The sequence below is a fragment of the Mandrillus leucophaeus genome, unplaced genomic scaffold (genome assembly GCF_000951045.1).
Source record: "Mandrillus leucophaeus isolate KB7577 unplaced genomic scaffold, Mleu.le_1.0 Scaffold536, whole genome shotgun sequence".
Classification (NCBI taxonomy): domain Eukaryota; kingdom Metazoa; phylum Chordata; class Mammalia; order Primates; family Cercopithecidae; genus Mandrillus; species Mandrillus leucophaeus.
The window spans coordinates 1,919,659-1,939,874 of NW_012105764.1; the positions used below are offsets into that span (position 1 = coordinate 1,919,659).

The following is a 20,216-nucleotide window of genomic DNA, read 5'->3' on the forward strand; positions in this document are numbered from 1 at the left end:
GGGTTGAAGAATGGGCAATGTGACTAATGTCCATCCTACTCTTCTCAATGCGTCTTTTCTTTCTGTGCTACATTCAGACACTATTGTCCTTCACCAGGTTTCCTTAGCACTTGGGAAGATATTTCCATGTGTGGATAGTTGTTTGCATTAATGTTTCTTCAGGGGACAAGCATTGGAGAGTTCTATTTCTCCATTTTGCTGATGTTCACACTCCGTGAACCTATTTTGTAATAGAAGTTTTTAGAACTCCAATTAACAATCAAGCTTTTCTCTCTCGTATTTGTCACCTAGTGTAATTAACTTTAAATTGCTCTTCATACTCTTGAACTTTACAGCTTCTTTACCAGTTCATTTATTTTTATATTTTGACCTGAGACATCTTCTTAATTTCTAGTAAGCTAAAACAGAAATAAGCCTACTACTCCTTTCACCCTGTTCTTTGGCAGTGTACCCAGCTTATATTCACAAGCAGACTCACAGATTGCCATCTCAGGAATACAAAGGATTCTCTCTTCAGGTGTTTGCTTAATATCCTTTTTCCTTGGACCTCTTTTTCTGGCCACTCTTTTCTTCTGGACTCAAGTGCTCCAGAAGAGTTGCCCCTCTTACCTAGTTGTCAGCTTCCTATGGTGGGCAGTGAGCAAATGTCAACCATTATGTCTTAAATACTCAGCATCTAACATAATCCTTTACCCACAATTCAAATGGTCCTTAAAAGTACTGAATAAGCCTTTTTGCATGAGAACCAATTTGGAGAATTTAAAAGTATCTTCAGGATGCACTATTTAAAATTTTAAACAAATTTTTATTACACAAAGGCTGTCACATAATTGGATATTTCTCCACTCTGTACACAATTCTTCTTACTCTCCACAGAAAGGCTGCTTCTTAACTTCTCCTCTGGTGATGGCAAGCACTAAAATCCTGATTTTAATAGAACGGCAATAAAAAACGTCTCAGTGATTTAGGTTGAAAGCACTATATTGGTTCATGGCTCTTGCACCCAATATCAAGAATGTACAAATGGTTTTTCATTCAAAAATACAAAATAAATTATCTGTAGGCATGGGCAATGACAGCAGTGAATTATTGTATATTGTCAACTGAAACCAGTAACTGATGGTTATGGTGATTTTCTTAAATTTCAGCCAGCCTTCTCTTTAGTCATTTTCTTCACCTGACTTCTCAAGTTATTGTTGAAGAATGTTGTTTTGAGCTTCTTGTCACAGTTCAAAAACAAAGGTAAAGCACTATTCTAGGAATTAGAACAAACCATCTCCCATTCCACCTATTGCACTCACTCTAGGATTCTCTTTTTTAGGAATTTCTATGACTACAACTTCTGCTGTAGGTAACAGAGAAGCCACCCCAGCAGCATGCAGTAAAGCAGTTCTCACAACGTTTGTGGGGTCAGTGACTCCTTTTTCTACTGTATTCACAGAATCTCCAATCACAGCCTCATAACCAACCTCAGAGGAATCTTACGTAATTTTTTCAACTATCAAAGATACTTCAACACTTGAATTCTCAACATTGGTCATTGAAGGAATTTGTGTTTTTTGTTTTTGTTTGTTTGTTTGTTTGTTTGTTTTGAGACGGAGTCTCGCTCTGTCGCCCAGACTGGAGTGCAGTGGCCAGATCTCGGCTCACTGCAAGCCCCGCCTCCAGGGTTCACGCCATTCTCCTGCCTCAGCCTCCCGAGTAGCTGGGACTACAAGCACCTGCCACCTCGCCTGGCTAGTTTTTTGCATTTTTCAGTAGAGACGGGGTTTCACCGTGTTAGCCAGGATGGTCTCAATCTCCTGACCTTGTGATCTGCCCATCTCAGCCTCCCAAAGTGCTGGGATTACAGGAGTGTTCTTTTAATAATTTCTATACCATTTAAAACATCTTCATTAGCTGGAGTTAATGAGTCCAAGGCTGGAACACACTGAAGCAGAACAATGCCATCTTCAATGGCAGCTCTTGTAGCATTAAGGACGTTGGTAACTCTGTCTTTCTTTTCTTTCACCTGAACATCACTTGTCTCACCAACCATCAACATGGCTACTCCATCTGATAGTTTTGCCAGACATTCATTCAGTTTTTTCTTTTCATATTCACTAGTTGTGATATCTAACTACTCAATGATTTCTTGAATACATTTTTCAGTTTAAGCCTTGTCATCTTTACCTTTTAATAACATAGCATCATCTTTGACCACAATGACCTCTCTGAATTTTCCTGAGTCATGAGGCTGAGCATCTTCAAGATTTAGGGTTAACCCCTCTTCTCCAAACACTGCAATACCAGTAGCAATAGCCACATCTGTAAGCTTGTTCTATTGTCACCAAAACCTGAAATTTTTGACTACTACAACCTGAAGACCAACTTTTAGCCTATTCAATATGAGCATACTTAGAGTTTCTTCATCAACATCTTCAGCAATTGTGACCAAAGGCTTAAGGTGAGCACTGGCAATTTCAAGAGCAGGCACAATGGACTGGACACCAGAAATGTTCTTTTCACTCAGTAGAACATAGGCATCCTGGAATTCACATTTCTGACCTTTTGATATATTAATAAGTATGGAAAAATATAGCCTCAATCAAACTTCATGCCTTCAATAATTTCTAATTCATCATTCAATGTTTTTCCACCTTTCACTGTGAGCACAACCTTTCTTCCAACCTTTTTCATTGCACCAGAAATGATGCTGCCAATTTTTTTTGTCTCTGTTTGCAGAAATTGTAGCAACCTGAGCAATTTCTTCAGGGGTTGTCACAGGTTTAGACTGCTTCCTAAGTTCAGCAATTACAGTATCAATATCTAACCTCACACACTTCCAATTTCCACTGGATTTGCACCTTTGCTAACCTTCTCAAAGCCTTCTTTGCAATAGAGCATGCCAGTATGGTAGCAGTGGTGATACCATCCCCAGCTTCTTTATTTGTATTATTGGCAACATTTTGACAAGTTTAGCTCCAATATTTTTATATTTATCCTTTAAGTCAATTGACTTTGCAACAGTCACACCATCTTTTTTTTTACTTTGGAACTTCCTCAGCTTTCTTCAATAATCACGGTTCTTCCCTTTGGCCCTATTGTAATGGCTAGAGAATTGGCTAAAAGGCTTACACCTTGAAGCTTTAACGTTTGGGCATCTGCACCAAATTTTACATCTTTGGCATCAGCCTGAGGAAGATGAGGCTTCAGTACCCTGGACTCCAGTCTTATTTGGCAAAAAAAAAAAAAAAAAAAAAAAAAAAAAAAATTGTGGGTAGTTGAAGCATTCTGCAGGGCTGCAGCAGGGCGTACGCACAGTGAGACAGGTCATTGGTGGCGAGGGAAGGAAAGAGTGTAGGGCCCATTTTTTTAAAATTCAAAGTGAAAATAGCTTCATCACATCCCATAGAATTATTTCTAAATTTTGCCATAATTAAGAGTACTGCTTTATTAAGCAAAATAATGTTAATAAACAAATGGTGCTGCTTTTGAAGCCACAAAAATGTTGCTGTCTGATCCTATTTGAGATGTAGTAACTTATACCACATCTTTACTCTGTTACACTTGAACTTGAATGAGTTCAGTGTACTTATTGTTATGTGAGAATTCCAGAACAATGTGAGTTATTGTTTAGTGAGAACCTCAAGTGAAGTCTGTTTCTAGGCCTCAGATGAGAAAGATTAAATCCCAAACAGCTTCCAATCCAAAACAGACTCTGATTATAGCAATACCTCCACATTCAAATTGCAAATGCTAAGTGTACAACCTGAAGACCTCCAATGTCCCGAAATTTCTCAGAAAAGCTGGGTGCTCTCTGCTGGTCCTAGAGTCCCCAGGGGCTACTGGTTCTTAAAGGCCCCATCCTGCTTTTGATCTGATCTGGGCCTGGAAGTGGTACTTTCTCCCATAGTTGACCTCTACATTGGTCATCACAGGGCTGGAAATAAATTCTAAAGCACTTTCACCCTTTTACAGGGTCTAAGGTGTTTTTCTATGCCTAGCAGTGCTTCAGAAATTTGCAGTGCTTCAGAAATTTGAGCAGGCATCAGAATCACCTAGAGGACAGGAGGACTTGTTAAATCAGTTTGCTGGACCTTACCCCCAGAGTTTCTGATGCAGTGGGTCTTGCGTGGGAACAGAGAACGTCGGTTCTTATCAGGTATCAGGTAATTTCTTACCAATGACCAGTTGTCAGGTAATGCTGCTGCTGTTTGTCTGGAGACCTCACTTTGAGAACCACTACCCTAGTTCTTCATTTGCCTTTTTGAGAGCTGAAATGTTTTGAAATCATTTCTTTTGAAATCAGATATTGAGTCCTTCCAGAAGTTAGGCATTTCATTCACTCATAAATCTCAAGTTGCTCAATTACAAAGCAAGAGAAAAGTACCTTGACTACAAATGTTCCGAAGCCAATTATTAATGCCAGTTCTACCATTTCACAGCTTTTAAGCCTTGAGCAAAAAGTACCTCTCTTTTCTCAACTATATGTCCAGCCCAGTAACTTATATGAAGATAAAATTATGCCTCTGTTAAAAAAAACTGATAGTGTTACTTTAAAATAAGGTAATGTTTTAGGTATGAAAATCTAAATGAAGTATTCCCCTATTGTGGAATGGACCAGGTGCTGGTATAAGGTTACTTGTCTAAAAACATACAGCAAGAAAAGGCAGAATCAGGTATAGAATTCAGGCTTATTCATTCTCCTTTACAGATTTCCCCAAGGTACACTACTCCACAACAATAACAATAGTAGACAAATACTCAAATGTGCTTTGGAAAGCCTAATATAGAACCTGACAAGAAATAAAGTGATCCATCCACTCCTCTAGGTATCTATTTCAATGGTTCCATTAGTAGTAAAATTCCTCTTCTGGATGCATAATTGATAACAAAATAAAAATAAAAATATATCTTTAATCTAAGTATCTAAGTACAATACATATTACAGTGCAGCAATCATTCCTGCAAAACTCAGGGGTGTGATTTTATTATGCCAAGTTTCAAATTCCCTTAAAGCTCATCAACAGGGCTTTCAGCTAAGTTCAGCCTGTGAGACTTTTATGTTTGTGTCTGGGGGGTTACCTCCTTCTTCTGTAAGTGAGAGCCTCCTTCATTTCTAACAAATACTTTTATTAATGTAAATATTTTACTCCCTTAAAATAAATAATTTAAAACTCAAACTCCTAGAATGATACCAAGATAAGATCTGTGCTGATGCTGAGAACGAGGCACATCTAGAAGTTATCTAATATAGGTTAGATGGGGGAAAACTGAGGAAATTACTGCATAGTCAATTTATTTGCTTTCTTCTAAAAATAGGAGAATAGACAGTAAAGATTTGTGAATAGTTTGCATGAAGTAGAAGCCTGCCCAGGTACTAATGATTTGCTATAGAGTAGCAAAGAAAATTCAATTCTATTTAACTTAGTTCAGCGAGCATTAGGTAAGTACCCCCTATGCACTCAGTAATATTTTAGTAACTGAAAATGCAAAGATGAAGAGGACATAGCCTCTGTCCTCAAAGAATTGAAAAAAGTCATTGCAATATTCAAAATGAAATGCTTTCACTTCCACACTTAGATTTATATTGCCAAGTTTTCAACATGGATCACATTTTTAAAACTCAGTTATAATTTAGGTTGGTTTCATTCAAGCCAACAAACACATATTGGGCATTTAGTATGGGGTAAGGAGCACATGATAAACAAGACATAGTACCTCCCTGCAGAGTGTGATCAGCTTCTTATAAAAGTGGCAGAAGGAGAAGGAATGATGAACAATATGTGATAAACAGTGTCACTGAAAACAATCATTTGTAATTCCTAATGAGTATATTTCATTGTAAGAAGTATTTATGTCTCTCCAGTATCTGTGCTTGGGACCTGAGTTCATCAAACAGCCCTGTGTTTGAGCCTGCATGAGCTAGAAGAATAAGGGCAGTTATGTCCTATGATCATGTCCCTTTCAGAATAGTCAGTCCCAAGCATGTTTTAACCTAGGTTATCTGTAATTTTTTCCCCTCACTTTGGGACATTAGTGTTGGCTCAAGTGGTAAGTAAATATTAACAAAACAGCTTTGAGGTTAGCAAAATAGATGAGATCATTTAGCTTATGTGAGGCCACAAGACGATCTGAAATCACAAGAACTGACTACTTCTTCCTGTGTGCACTGCTCTGCCATATGACCTTAAGCAACAGTCGCCACATGGCACTTGATTTTTGACAGTCCCTCAAGATTCTTGAATACAGGGACATTGTTTTATCATTCTAGACCTAGAGATCAGCATAGAGTTGAGCACATACATTACTTTTCACAGATGTTTTTGAAACACAGAAGCCTGGAGAACATCAAGTGTGAGATGGCAGGAAAAAAAGACCAGTGAAGTTCCTTGTATAGTTTCTTTATATTGTGTCCCAGACATCAACATCTCTTACTATTCCTTGCAGCACTAGTAAATATTGAAGAAGAAAACAGAAAAGAGGAAGGAAGATAAAATTATGCAATTTTTTTTAACGTACAGAAAAAAACAAGACTGGGAGGACTTATGCCAACATTTTAAATCTTTCTATTTTCCATACGTTTAAATGTTTTTCTAAAATTTCAAAATTTCTAAATTTAGCCTTTCTAAGTTTTACAATAACTTTGTGAGTTGCAAAATTGACTCTATATATATACACACACACATATGCACACACACACACACACACATATATGTATGTATGTATGTATATCCCCTTTTCTTTTATCTGCTAAAGAGAGGCTGGGTGCAGTGGCCCAGAACTGTAATCCCAGCCCTTTGGGAGGCTGAGGTGGGAAAATCACTTGAGTCCAGGAGTTCAAGATCAGCTTGGGAAATATAGTGAGACCCTGTCTCCTGAAAAACTAAAGAGTTAGCTGGGCATGGTGGCACACACGTATAGTTCCAGCTATTCAGGAGGCTGAAGCGGGAGGATCACTTGAGCACAGGAGGTCAAGACTGCAGTGCGCTGAGATTGCACCACTGCACTCCAGCCCAGATGACAGAATGAGACTGTCTCAAAAATAAGCTAATTAGTTAATTAACATATTAAAACTAAATTTAAAAGCAAAAAACATGTAATTATATGTCACTGTTTAGCTGAGTTGCTATGAAAGTCTATGTCAGTTATCTGAATGAAATGGGAATGTTTTGAATATATACTAAGTCTCTCTACCAAAAAAATAGTGCCAGTTCACTGTGTTCTTATTCACAATTATTACAGTATCAAACAAGTAATAAATAATAATTTTATATTTCTGAGAGTATAGATTAACCTTTTCCTTTTTTTGAAAATGATTTTATAAGGGAAAATTCTAATTTAAAATACAAAGTGAATAACATTTGCAAGTAAAACCACAAAAACTCCTAAGGGCTGACACTCCTTTAATGTAGAAAATATTTGTTAAAAGTTATATTTCCTTTTTTTATATCTTTAACGAATATGACTTTGCCTCCAGAGTCTTTTATTTTTCTTGTATACTCTCCAGAAGCACTTCAAAGAGTATCATAATCAAATCTATTTTTAATGCTTAGAACATATTAGTAATAATTACTGTTTCATGTACTGTTTTGTATGCAATGTTCAACCTTTGGAATTAATTTTGAAATGCATGTTTCTACACCTCTAACCAGGCTTTTATTTAGCGAAATTAGTAAGCTAAAACCTGATGAAACAACAAAGTTTTCATATTATTCAAAGGAAGTGGTTTTATTTAAAGGGTCCACTGTCTTAATGTGTGATTTCACAAACTCAGGAATTATTTTTGTCAGCACATTCACGAGGACTAGATAAAATTCTGTATTAGGCACTACGGAAACACAAAGGTTAATATGGAACATGGATATTGCTTGCAAGAAGCTTAAAGTCTAATTGAGCAAAACAAGACTTGAGAACACAAGCATTTAAAACAGACAAGAGTGATTAAGATTACAAGAAAAGCACAGATAAGTGCGCCACGGAAATAAGAGAAGGGAATAAGAGATTAAGTAGCATGTGAACTAGGACTGGATGAGTAAGATACAGACCTGTGGGGATGGATATGACAAGTGTTACAGCTTTGAGCTCTTATCTACCATATTAAATTGTAACTATTGGTTTGCTTGTCTATCTCCGTTTCACTAGACAATGAAGTCTGAAAGGACCAGGTCCAATCCCTTTGTACAACCTCAGCACCTAAGACAGGAGCTGAAACAGCACTAACATATGTTTGTTGAATATTGAATGACTACAGCAGGAACGTGTACAACAATGGTAAATCGTGGCAGCTCCAAGGAGGGGCAAAAACAGTGTATCAAGTGGTGATGAGCTGAGTTTGCTGGGGTGATAGCAGTTGGAAGAAGAGTTGTGAGAACCCAAGTGAGGAATCTGAGCTGGAGACAACTATTAGAAGACTTGGGATGTCAGGTTTGGACTTTGTTCTCTATATAAATGGGGAACTGGCTGAACATTTTTCAATAGGCAAGGACATCACCAGAACTGTGGAAAAAGATTGGTGGTAGGATGTGAGGAAGCCATTATTGTCCAGTCTGAGATCACACTCGCCTTCAATAACGTAGAGGCAATGTGTGACACGGGGTGGTGGGGACGCAAGGGTGGTAGATGGAGAAGATCTGTCACATATAGAACCAACAGGACATGGCAACTGAGTGAATTTAGGGCTCTCAGAAGGAAAACAATGAACAAAAACAGGTTTTCCACCTTAGCTGCTGGAGAATATTGTGTTCATTATTAAGTGAAAGAAATGTACATGTGTAAGATAAGACTAAGGTATCTATTTGGACTATGTTGGGTCTAGAATGCCCAACTTTACACAGCCAGCAAATGTCCCAACGAGTCCTCAAATTCAGATCTTTGACTTCCAACTAAGTGCTATTTTGGGGACACAATAGCCCTCTTTTTTTTTTTTAACGCATGAATAATTGGCTTCTGTTGGAAATCTTCTATTGAAATAAATTTCACCTACAGTTTGAAATAAGTGATACACTGCTATGGATTGAGTTGTGTCTCTCCAAAATTCATATGTTGAAGCCCTCACCCCTAATATGACTGTATTTGGAGATGGGGTTTTTAAGAGATAAATAAGTATAAATGAGGTCCAAAAGGTGGACTCCTAATCCTACAGCATTGGTGGCCTTATTAGAAGAGGAAGAGAGTGAGATTACTTTCTCTCCCCTTGCACACACACCAAGGAAAGGCCATGGGAGGACACAGTGAAAAATTAGAAATCAAAAAACCAGGAAAAGATCCTCCACCAGAATCTCACCATGTTGGCACCCTGAACTCAGATTTCCAGACTCCAGAGCTGTGAGAAGGTAAATTTCTGTTGTTTAAGCTGCCTTTTCTGTGGTATTTTGTTATGGCAGCCTGAGTTAAAACCTGCATGCTTCCACACAGGACAGTACGGAGCTGAGTTATCACTCCAACCCAAGCTGTATTCTCACTCTCAAGCAGAAAATACGCTTTTCATTTGTGTTTTTGCTTTTGTTTTTAATCTGAATTAACTAAATGCTCTCAACTCTTGAATGGTCAAAAATCTGTACCATTCTTGAGGTAGAACTGGCCTTCTGTCTACCACGGTCACTAACACACAGAAGGCACTTGTTTTTGTTTTGTTTTTTGTTTTTTCTGAGTGAATGAGCATTATTAATTTTTCTGCCTGGGTGGTAGAAAAGCCACTACACCTAAACCTAAGCAGGAGTGCTCCTAAAAACCTCTAACCATCACCAGAGACCCAAATGACAACAATCTAGGAAATATGGAATGTCATTCTCCCCAAGATATATTGTTTCACAAATTCTCTTCTAGTTAAAAATACTTCTTGTATTCAACCAACATCACTAAATAAAGAACACAGAAATAGTTTTAGGCAGCTCATTAACAAATATGGAATAGTAGCTCTATTTCACTAAGCTATTTTAGCCTGTTCAGACAAAAAAAAACAAAACATTGAATGTCTGTAAATAGCCAAAATGAAGAAAACTATTAAGCAGGGCAAATGAAATATTTTACTTTTATTTCTATATATGAAAGAAAAAGTGAGGTTTGATATCAGGGATTTTATACTATATTGGGAAAAACAACTAATACTTCTTTAGAGTTTAATGGCACAATTTTACTCTACTTGGATTTAATTTACAAGAGTTCATAATTGGCCCTTTAGTATTGCCACATCACAATGATCATCTGCTGTACATCCTGTAGTTACTTCTACTCTACCAGCACAACCTGGTGATTAATTTCCAGTCTAGTGGCTTGACTTCTGCATGTCTCATCTTCTTCTTCAAGCCTGCTCTCATGATCAAGACATAACAATTTTAGCTTTCTTTACATTAGTCAAAAGCAGTTAGCGTTGTCAGGTAACTGCAAAAAAAATTCTTATTGAAATTGAAGAGACTCTGGAAAGGATATGACTGTCTAAACTTACTAAGAGAACTAAAACGATTCAGTTCTGAAGCTAATTTTTGCATGGAAAGATCGGGGGGAAGGCACCATTCACAATGATTTCTCAGACTCTCTAACCTGATTGTTGTCAGAGAGCCTGTCTGCTCTGCCGTTTGTGAATGTTTACCGAAGATCAGTCCCTGTGAGTGGTATTCATGAGGCAGTTCAGTGGCACAACCCTGTGTTGGGAACTAACAGGCCATTACTGACTCGTTGTCTATTCATTTTAGATTGTTTCTATGGAGGATTTATAGAAACAATACCAAGGTGGCACCAAGGTGGCTATCAATGCTGTTTACAGACAATTTAGAGGAATAAACCTGCAGTTATGCCCGGGCTGGCTTCCCTTGCGGTCCTGGGGCATAGTGTTCTAATCCTATTGTGACGTGATTGTTTCACCATAAAGTGCTCCACTGAGGCCTGTAATTGGCATACAGGTTCAAATTAGATTGCTGTGTGTTTAGGAAAGCTAGGGTCATTTCACATCAGCACCTCTCATTAAGAAGCAGGCGAGGAAGTTCTCCATTACAGGAAATCTAATGTATATATTATCTTTTATGATAAAGACAATACCTAGAGTACACACTCACTGACACAGGCACACATATATTACCCATCTTGTCTTTCATCACCATGAGGAGGAGGGTAATGTGAAAATGCAAAACACATTTCTGAGAACAGCAATTAAATATTTACCAGCAATGGATCATGGAACACTAGCTTTGGGAGCTAAAAAGGAGAGACAGGAGGGAAAATAATGAAGGAGAAAAATCCAACAATTAGTTCTGCTTTTTTCTAATAACATCATGACATGAAGGTAGCCTTTCGCTGGAAGTCAAGCAAGTCTGTGGTATCTATGTTTTCAACTCTAATCATGGGTGAACTCAAAGAAGTCTCAGGATGAAACATCCTCTTTCTAAACTTGTTTTAAGGTTCTTTTCAAAGTCCTCAAGACTTCAAACCATTAACAAAATGCATTTGTTAACGAGTAATCTACACATAGTGGGAGGCTACTCTCTGGATAATTAAAACCTAGGACAGATAACATTCCAGTAGAAAGAATAAAAATTTCACAATCCAGTAATATAAATGAATAAACATTTTTCAGGTCTTTGCTTCAGCCTTTCTGAGACCCATGGAGGAAAAAGAAAAATACTAAAGGGAGAGTGAAATCAGAAGAAAACTATCTGAGCCAATAGGAATGTAATGTTGGTAAATGAAGAAACAAAACATTTAAAAATTAATTATGATGATGAAAGAAGGAATATGAAGGACAGTGAAAGAATCAATACACAAACAGCACAATGTGGATATATAAGGGGGCCAGGTGTGGTGGCTCATGCCTGTAATCCCAGCACTTTGGGAGGCCACGATGGGCAGATCATCTGGGGTCAGGAGTTTGAGACCAGCCTGGCCAACATGGTGAAACCCCATCTCTACTAAAATTGCAAAAAGTATCCGGGCATGGTGGCGCACGCCTGTAGTCCCAGCTACTCGGGACTCTGAAGCATAAGAATTGCTTGAACCTGGGAGGTGGAGGCAGCAGTAAGCTGAGATCATGCCACTGTACTCCAGCCTGGGTGATGGAGTGAGACTGTTTAAAAAAAATAAAAAAAAATAAATAAATAAAAGCAAGTGAGGGAAGTCAGAGAAAAGAGGTGATGCTGTGGTCTGAACATTTGTGTCCCCCCAAATTCCTATGTTGAAGTCATAATCCCCCAAAGTGATGGTATTGTGAGGGGGGCTTTGAGGAGGTGATTAGGTCACAAATGGAATTAGTGCCAAAAGGGACCCCCAGGGAGATAGCCCCTTTCACCATGTGTGGACACAGCAAGAAGGCAGCACCTATAAACTAGGAAGGAGGCCCTCACCAGACTTGGAATCTGCTGGCCTCCTGATCTTGGCCTTTCTAGACTCCAGAACTGTAAGAAATACATTTCTGTTGTGAATGAGTTACACTGTTTATAGTATTTTGTTATGGTAGCCTGAATGGCCTAAGACATGTAGTAAGAAGGAAAAGGAGAGTGCGGGGTGGGGGGCATTAAGAGGACATGGAGAAAGAGAGATATTTTTCCATTTTTAAAAAGGAAACTGATTTGCTTTCAGATGGGTGAAAGTTGTCGAAGAATACAGACTGCGCGTGAACCCCATCCTAAGGAAGAAGTCAGCTCGTGCACATCCACGTGCACACACACGCGCACATACACTCACGCACACACATGCACGCACACACATTCAAGAATGTCTCTGGAATCCAAACACAGCCTCTGGCCATCAGTCATAGAAATGAACCTCAGAGATACCAGGGCAAGGTTCCTGTTATGGATTGAATTGCATCCCTCCTGCCCACGTATTTTGAAATTCTAACTGCCAGTAACTTAGAATGTAACCTTATTTGGACATAGGGTCTTCAGGGAAGTAACCAAGTTAAAATGAGGCCACTGGAAGTGGGAGACCCTAATCTTAAATGGCTAGTCCTTAGGAAAAAGGGAAAATGTGGGTGCACACATAGAGGGAAGGTGACATGAAGAGTCATGGGAGGAGACAGCTGTCTTCACATCAAGGAGTGAGGCCTGGGATAGATCCTTCCTTCAGAGAACGAACCAACCTTCCTGATACTTTAATCTCAGACTTCTAGCCTGCAGAACTGTGAGACAATACATTTCTGTTGTTTTATGGATGAACTGGAAGGATATTATGCTAAGACAAATAAGTCAGGCATACAAATACAAATATTGCATGATCTCACTTATATGTAGAATCTAAAAAAGTCAAACTCTTAGAAGTAGAAAATAGAACTGTGGTTACCAGAGGCTGTGGGATGGAAGGGGATGGGGAGATGTTGTTCAAAGAATACAAAGATTGGTGCAGCACGCCAACATGGCACAAGTATACATATGTAACAAACCTGCACGTTATGCACATGTACCCTAGAATTTAAAGTATAAAAAAAAAAAGAATACAAAGATTCAGTTAGGAGGAATAAATTTTAAAAATCTATTACACATCACGGCACCCATAATATTCCTCAAGGATCTAGAACCAGAAATACCATTTGACCCAGCAATCCAGTTACTGGGGATACACACAAAGGATTAGAAATCATTCTACTTTAAAGACACATGCACACATATGTTTATTGCAGCACTGTTCACAATAGCAAAGACTTGGAACCAACCCAAATGACCATCAGTGATAGATTGGATAAAGAAAATGTTGCACATATACAACATGGAATACTATGCAGTCATTTAAAAGGATGAGTTCCATTATAAGCAAACTATCACAAGGACAGAAAACCAAACACCGCATGTTCTCACTCATAGGTGGGAGTTGAACAATGAGGACACATGGACACGGGGAGGGGAACATCACACACCCGGGCTGGTTGGGGGTTGGGGGCCTGGGGGAGGGAGAGCATTAGGAGAAATACCTAATGTAAATGATGAGTTGATGGGTGCAGCAAACCAACATGGCACATATATACCTACGTAACAAAATTGCACGTTGTGCACATGTACCCTAGAACTTAAAGTGTAATAATTTTTTTTTTTTAAATGATGAGTTCATGTCCTTTACAGGGACATGGATGAAACTGGAAGCCATCATTCTCAGCAAACTAACGCAGGAACAGAAAACCAAATACCGCATGTTCTCACTTATATGTGGGAGTTGAACAATGAGAACACGTGGACACAGGGAGGGGAACATCACACATCAGGGCCTGTCAGGGATGGGGAGCAAGGGGAGGGAGAGCGTTAGGAGAAATACCTAATGTAGATGACGGGTTGATGGGTTCAGCAAACCACCATGGCACGTGTATACCTATGTAACAAACCTGCATGTTCTGCACATGTATCCCAGAACTTAAAGTATAATTTTTAAAAAGTTAAAAAAAAAAAACTAATGTATTATCAATTTCAAAATTGCTAAAAAAGTAGATTTTACATGTTTCTACCACACACAAAAAATGATAAGTATGTGGGGTGATGGATGTTAGTCAGGTGTAATGATACACAATGTAAACAATATCAAAACATCACATTGTGCCCCATAAATATATACAATTATTACCTGCCACTTAAAAATAAAGGAATAGATTATTTCTGTTGTTTAAGCCACTCAGTTTGTTATGCCAGCACTAGGAAATAAATAGCTTTCTAAGTAGGAAGTCTTACTCCCAGTGGCTAGATCCTCAGCACCCCTCTCCTAGCCTTCCAGATTGCCCAGGAGTGCCTTCAGGAGACTCCTTAAGATGAACTTCAGGGATGCAGATGCCTTGCCTTCTGCACTGCAGCCTCTGAATTGCTTGCTACTTTCTTGCTTGTGCACAGCAAGGGGACATAATTACCCATTGGCAAGTGCTTCTGGCCTCTGGACTTCACGGACCTAGACATTAAAGCCTGCTGGAATAAAAGAACTTTGTAAGCTTCAGAACATTACCTAACACCGGCATCCAGGGAAACAACACAAAGACTTCTCTGTGATGATTACAGCCACCCAAAAAAGCCATCTTCATATATGTGTAGTTTCAATAGTTTCCATCGGTCTTCTGGTGACAGTGCATTCACCCAAACACACTAGCACAATTGTTGTACCATCCGTCTCCATAGAAGAGTGGGACATAACCGCTGATGGATTCTTTGTGAGGCCAATCCAAGACCCCCATATGCTATTACTATATGATCTGAATGCCAAGGAAGCAGTCAGTCGCACCTCACCCCAGAGCCAGCTGCTTCCTTACTAATGTACTCTTCACTGTAATTTCAGGGAAGGACCTAAAAAACATACTTCTTGGCTTGGCAGTGATCTTAGGGGCACCGATATCCTAGATGTCCCAGAGACATTGGTCATAGGTCACGTCCTTCCTGTCCTCCCTGACAATGTTTGGTGAAAAAGGCGTGACTAAGATGTGTGACCTTGAGACTGTCAACCTCATCATCCAAAAAGTGAGGGGAAAATGTACTAGAAAATCTCTAGATCCTTTCTCTGATCATTATATTACTGACACTTTGAGGGGTTCCTCTTTCTTATATGCTCCAGTATTGCAGGCTTGGAGTGATTCCCAAAATGATACTTTATCAGCGCTATCTGGCTTCATCAACAATTTTCTCCAAGGTGAATGCCCGGATAGCCCCCTCTAAGTCTCTTTTACAAGTAAAGAGAATGAACACTCCACACTCCATGTGAAACCCTAGCACATCAGTGTTTTAAGTGGATTCCTTTCACCACCAGAAAGCTCTGTTACATAATGTAACTATTAGGCTGGACTGAACTTCATATGATGATAAATGATAGGTCACAGAAAGTTCATGCCCAATAACAGGAGTAGCATGTCAGTATTACCCAGAGCACACACATATGAAAGATGGAGGAGCCATCAATAATCATGTTTGGTCCTGTAATTATTATTAGCTTAGTAATAGTTATTGCCATCCTCACTCTTTCTGCTGAAAGAGAGGCTTTCTGCTAAAGAGCAGCTAATAACAATGAAGGGTCAAATGTGCACACCAAATAATACTCCTCGCCCAGACACATAATACAGCTTCTAAGGAGCTAATAAATGCTTTGGGGTGTGTGTGTGTGCACATGTATGCATGTGTGTGTGTGTTTCTGTTTGCGGGTACACGCTTAACCCAAGAAAATTAAACTTGCTAGGTGGCATGGGAGTTCCCAGTGAATACATTTTCCTTTCTTTCTACTAAATCATAGACCTACCATAAGCTTTCTTTGAAACACTGCAATGTAGCAGGGACTAGAAAAAGAATTCCCCTTCTGGCTGCACTTTGAATCTTCTTAAAACCTAATTCAAAGTATTGTCATTCTTTTGTAGACACAAGTCTATAAACTCATTCTCCAGATAGAAGTTTTGAAACAAAACATGGGGACTTCTGAGACATAAAGGGCTCCTTAGTAATTAAGATAAAATAAGGATTCCCACATCGGCTCTCTATTACAGATCTGTGAAATAGCTCAATACTTCACTTCACTGGGCTAAAGCCCATTCGGGCCATCAAGTTGAAAACTGCTGTATTATTATTCTTTGATGTCTACAGCTTAGTAGCACAAAGCTGGTCTCTGAGCACTTACTCTCTATAAAGAAACTCCAAATGTTTGGCCTTTGGGCTGTAAATATTGTGTCACCATTGATTTTTAACATATAAAGTGTATTTTCCTGAATGTCAAGTATTTTCAAAGTGCATGCCCTCCCAAGAGCACAAAGTAGAAGGAATTAAAGATGGCTTAAAAGCTAGAGCTACAAGCAAGCAGGGAAGAAAGGCAAGGCAAGAAGAAATGAAAGGGAGGAATAAGGGTACACAATATTCCAAGTATTGTGTTCTCTTTCATGGCTTAGTTTAAAATGTTACATGAAAATTTATCTCATTGTCACCGAAGACATTCTAGCACCAACAATAAGCAGTTCTGTTTTACTTATCTTACAATACCGACTGTGTTCTAAAACACTACATACGGCACTACAGTGAAATCTCTTTATACGGGTGTTATCTCATTCATTTCTCTGTCTCTTTATTACTTCTTATAGTAAACAAATCCAGAAAATATTTGTTGAATGAATAAATTCTACCAAAATTTCTACTTCCCAAACAAATTCTATTTCCAAGCAACTGCTGTCAAATGCCCTGTGAGAACTTTTGTTCAAATTAGAAAATAAAGCTACTAGAAAATGATTCTGAGATGTTTATGCATACGAAGTTTGTCAAATTTCACCTTGATTTCTTGACACAGAGTCAGATTCAAAGCCAATCAAGTGACATTTTCTTGTTTTTTTGTAAGTTAGAAGAAATGTCCTGAGCTGTATCCCAGACCCTCAAGGGATCATCTTGCTCTTTCTTCATCAGCCTCCTGTGTCAAGTCACAATCGGACCATCAAGGAGTTTTAACCTCCTAGATGCAAGCAGAGATGTCTCTGGGGATTCCGATGAGCTGGGGGAGCTATTCTCTTTCCCTCAGTCAATCAGTCCTCACCACATAGACGCAACTGAAGTCAGGAAAAACCTCTTTATATACAAAGCATTCCTGACCTGCATTTGCCTGTGTGTAAAGCTTAAAAAGTAAAGCTTTTTGTCACCTATATATTTTTATAAAGAAGTATAAACAGCACCAGACCAACCTCCAAATCCCTCATTGTTTTATAAAATTTAATATATAATTAATATATAATGAAAATAATTACTCAATTTAAAAAGAGTTTAAAATGTAGACTTCTAGCTTGAGAGTCCCAAAAAATAAAATTGCAAAACTACAGCATTGCTGGAACAGACTGGAAGGAAGTCTAAAGGAATATAGTTAATAAGCAAACATGTCAACTCACTTCTATAAATGGTGAAGAGTAAATGCTAAAACCATTCCCACCAACTTCATTCAAATTGTTAATCTCTTTTTGTATAAAGTTCCGCTTGCTTGCTGGAGAGTTCTATGGTGACCATTTGTAATTTTTCCAATCCTTTTATCCCCCTCTGATGTTCATTCTCTGTCTCCTGTGATTGCTTCTGACCATCAATAATTAACTGGGAAAATGCACTGGTATCTCTACTTCAGCAGTTTGTCTAGCAATAAATATTCACATTCCTTAATCATTCTGTATCTATGCTTAATACCACATGCATGCATGGTCTTTAAAGATGTTTTTCAGACTGCTAATAAGAAACAGGTTGACTATTTTTAATTCCATATAAAATGCAAAGGAATGTATTCTAATTCAGCTCAGTGTAAACCAACTAGTATTAATTCAGCTCCCCTCATATTCTCAACTAAATGCCAAGGGGTCACCATGGAAAAGCAAAGGAAATTAGCCTTTGCCAAAAAACCGGGACACCTCAGGCCCATCTTATCATGAAGTAACTGCACAACCTTTGGCCCCTCATTTCTCTGGCCTTTAGCTTCTTTAAATTAAAATAGCTAGCCTGGCTGGACTTTAAGGTCTCTATGGTATTTCAGATAATTCCTGTGTCTTCTGAGCCTTTAAAGATGGTATGTGTTTTTTACTCATACTCGTAAGGAAGTGTGTAAGTGAATGAGGTGAGGACCAGAGGAAATGAAGGATGAAACTGAGGGATTACATGATAAGCAATGTATATTTGTTCATTGTCTGACAGCAAGAGAGAAATCTGAAGTGAAACAATGAACAAATGTATATTATTCATGGTTATGGGGCTATGAATATATTTGTAAGAAAGGAGAGATGTTTACTTTTATAGCTATTTTATTCAGAAAAATGACTATTTGCATACACACCAAATAGTCTGAAATGCTAATAATAGGTTTAATCCAAAATTATGTTAAAATAGTAATGCACACACCATTTTTTTAAGAAATATATGGACATTTTAGGTTCTTATTCTTAGTTGCAGTAATAAAGCTTTTTCTCTCTAAAGGGGCATGAAACAAAGTTAAAAACCAAAATTCTATTTAATGTATATGTTAAAAAAGATAGATAACATTGTAGATATGACATGGCAATGTTAACTATGAAAATAATTACAGGCGTAGGTTAGCAATTAAGTCATTATGAAGTGATATCATATTGACATAATTTTACCTCATCATTATTCTTTTAATGCAGTAATCACTAAAAATGTGCCCATACTCCAGGCTGGGCATCTTCAAATTCAACTCTTTTTCAGGAATTTGGAGCTCTTCAGATCAACAGTTTCCACAAACAGTATATTGCCTTTTTCTCTTCACTTTCTTGGTGGCGTTTGATTATATATTCAATATGAAGTTTAGGAGGAAGATGCCTCCCTCGCTTGATTACATTGGATGGAATAGTTTAAACACACATGGTTTGCCTACAATCAACCTAATTTCATGGTTAATATTAAAAGCTAATATTCATTTATTTATTCCTTGATCCCCAACTTCATGCCAGGCTTTGTTCCAGTAGTTATGGCTCCATCACTAACTGGAACAGAAAAAAAATTATTTGCCTTCTAGCAACTGACAGTCCAGTCTTAGGAAGGCAGATAATAAACATAATAAACATAAAAATTGACAAGTGCTATTTTAAAAGTGGCAGTACATATGATGGACTATTTTTTCCTTATACAGAGGTGCAGTCTTATGAATAATGCATCTTGCCTCCACAAAGCATTCAGATACTGATATAATTAGACTCATTTCTGAGGTCCTCCTATAGTTCATGCATCAAACACAGGCCCTTCAGGCAGCTGTGTTTGGGTCTATAAGCATGGGATGTTAAAGAAATGAGCACAGTCATGCTAACACTGCCCTCACTGCCTTACAGATGTAGGATGACAGTGATTGCCCAAGGCATTCTAATTACGCAGTATTTAGTAGGCTGGATCTAGCACACACCTGCCAGAAACTTGAGAGGGAAGATGCTGCACCAGGATTTTTATCTTACACAGAAACCCAGCTGGAAGCCAAGTTCTAAAGAGGCTGGTGGCTGCATAAAAACCACATGCCTTCAGAGTTTGGTTGGAGGTCCCTGGAATTCTCTTAAAGACGTGTCTCCTCAGTCAGGGTCTCATTCCACAACGATCAGCCACAGGCCTTGAAGATATGCGTGTGCTTCTGCCACAGCTTGGAGTTAGAAACATGATTTATAAAATCCAATGACTACACAACTCACCTAGACATATATCTGAATAGTTTTCCAAATGAGGCATAAGGAAAGGTTACAAAATAGATAATATGTGATTGACTGTTATATACCACCACCAAAATATGCAAATAAATGGTTTTGAAATTAAATAACGTGTATATGTTTAAATGGCTCCCCAATTTAA

The 20,216-nt window shown here is 38.3% G+C and overlaps 1 pseudogene; it reads right to left on the bottom strand.

Moving 5' to 3' along the window:
- Nucleotides 1-1,262: 1,262 nt before the first annotated feature.
- Nucleotides 1,263-20,216, bottom strand: part of LOC105551883 — a 35,053-nt pseudogene continuing 16,099 nt past the window's right edge.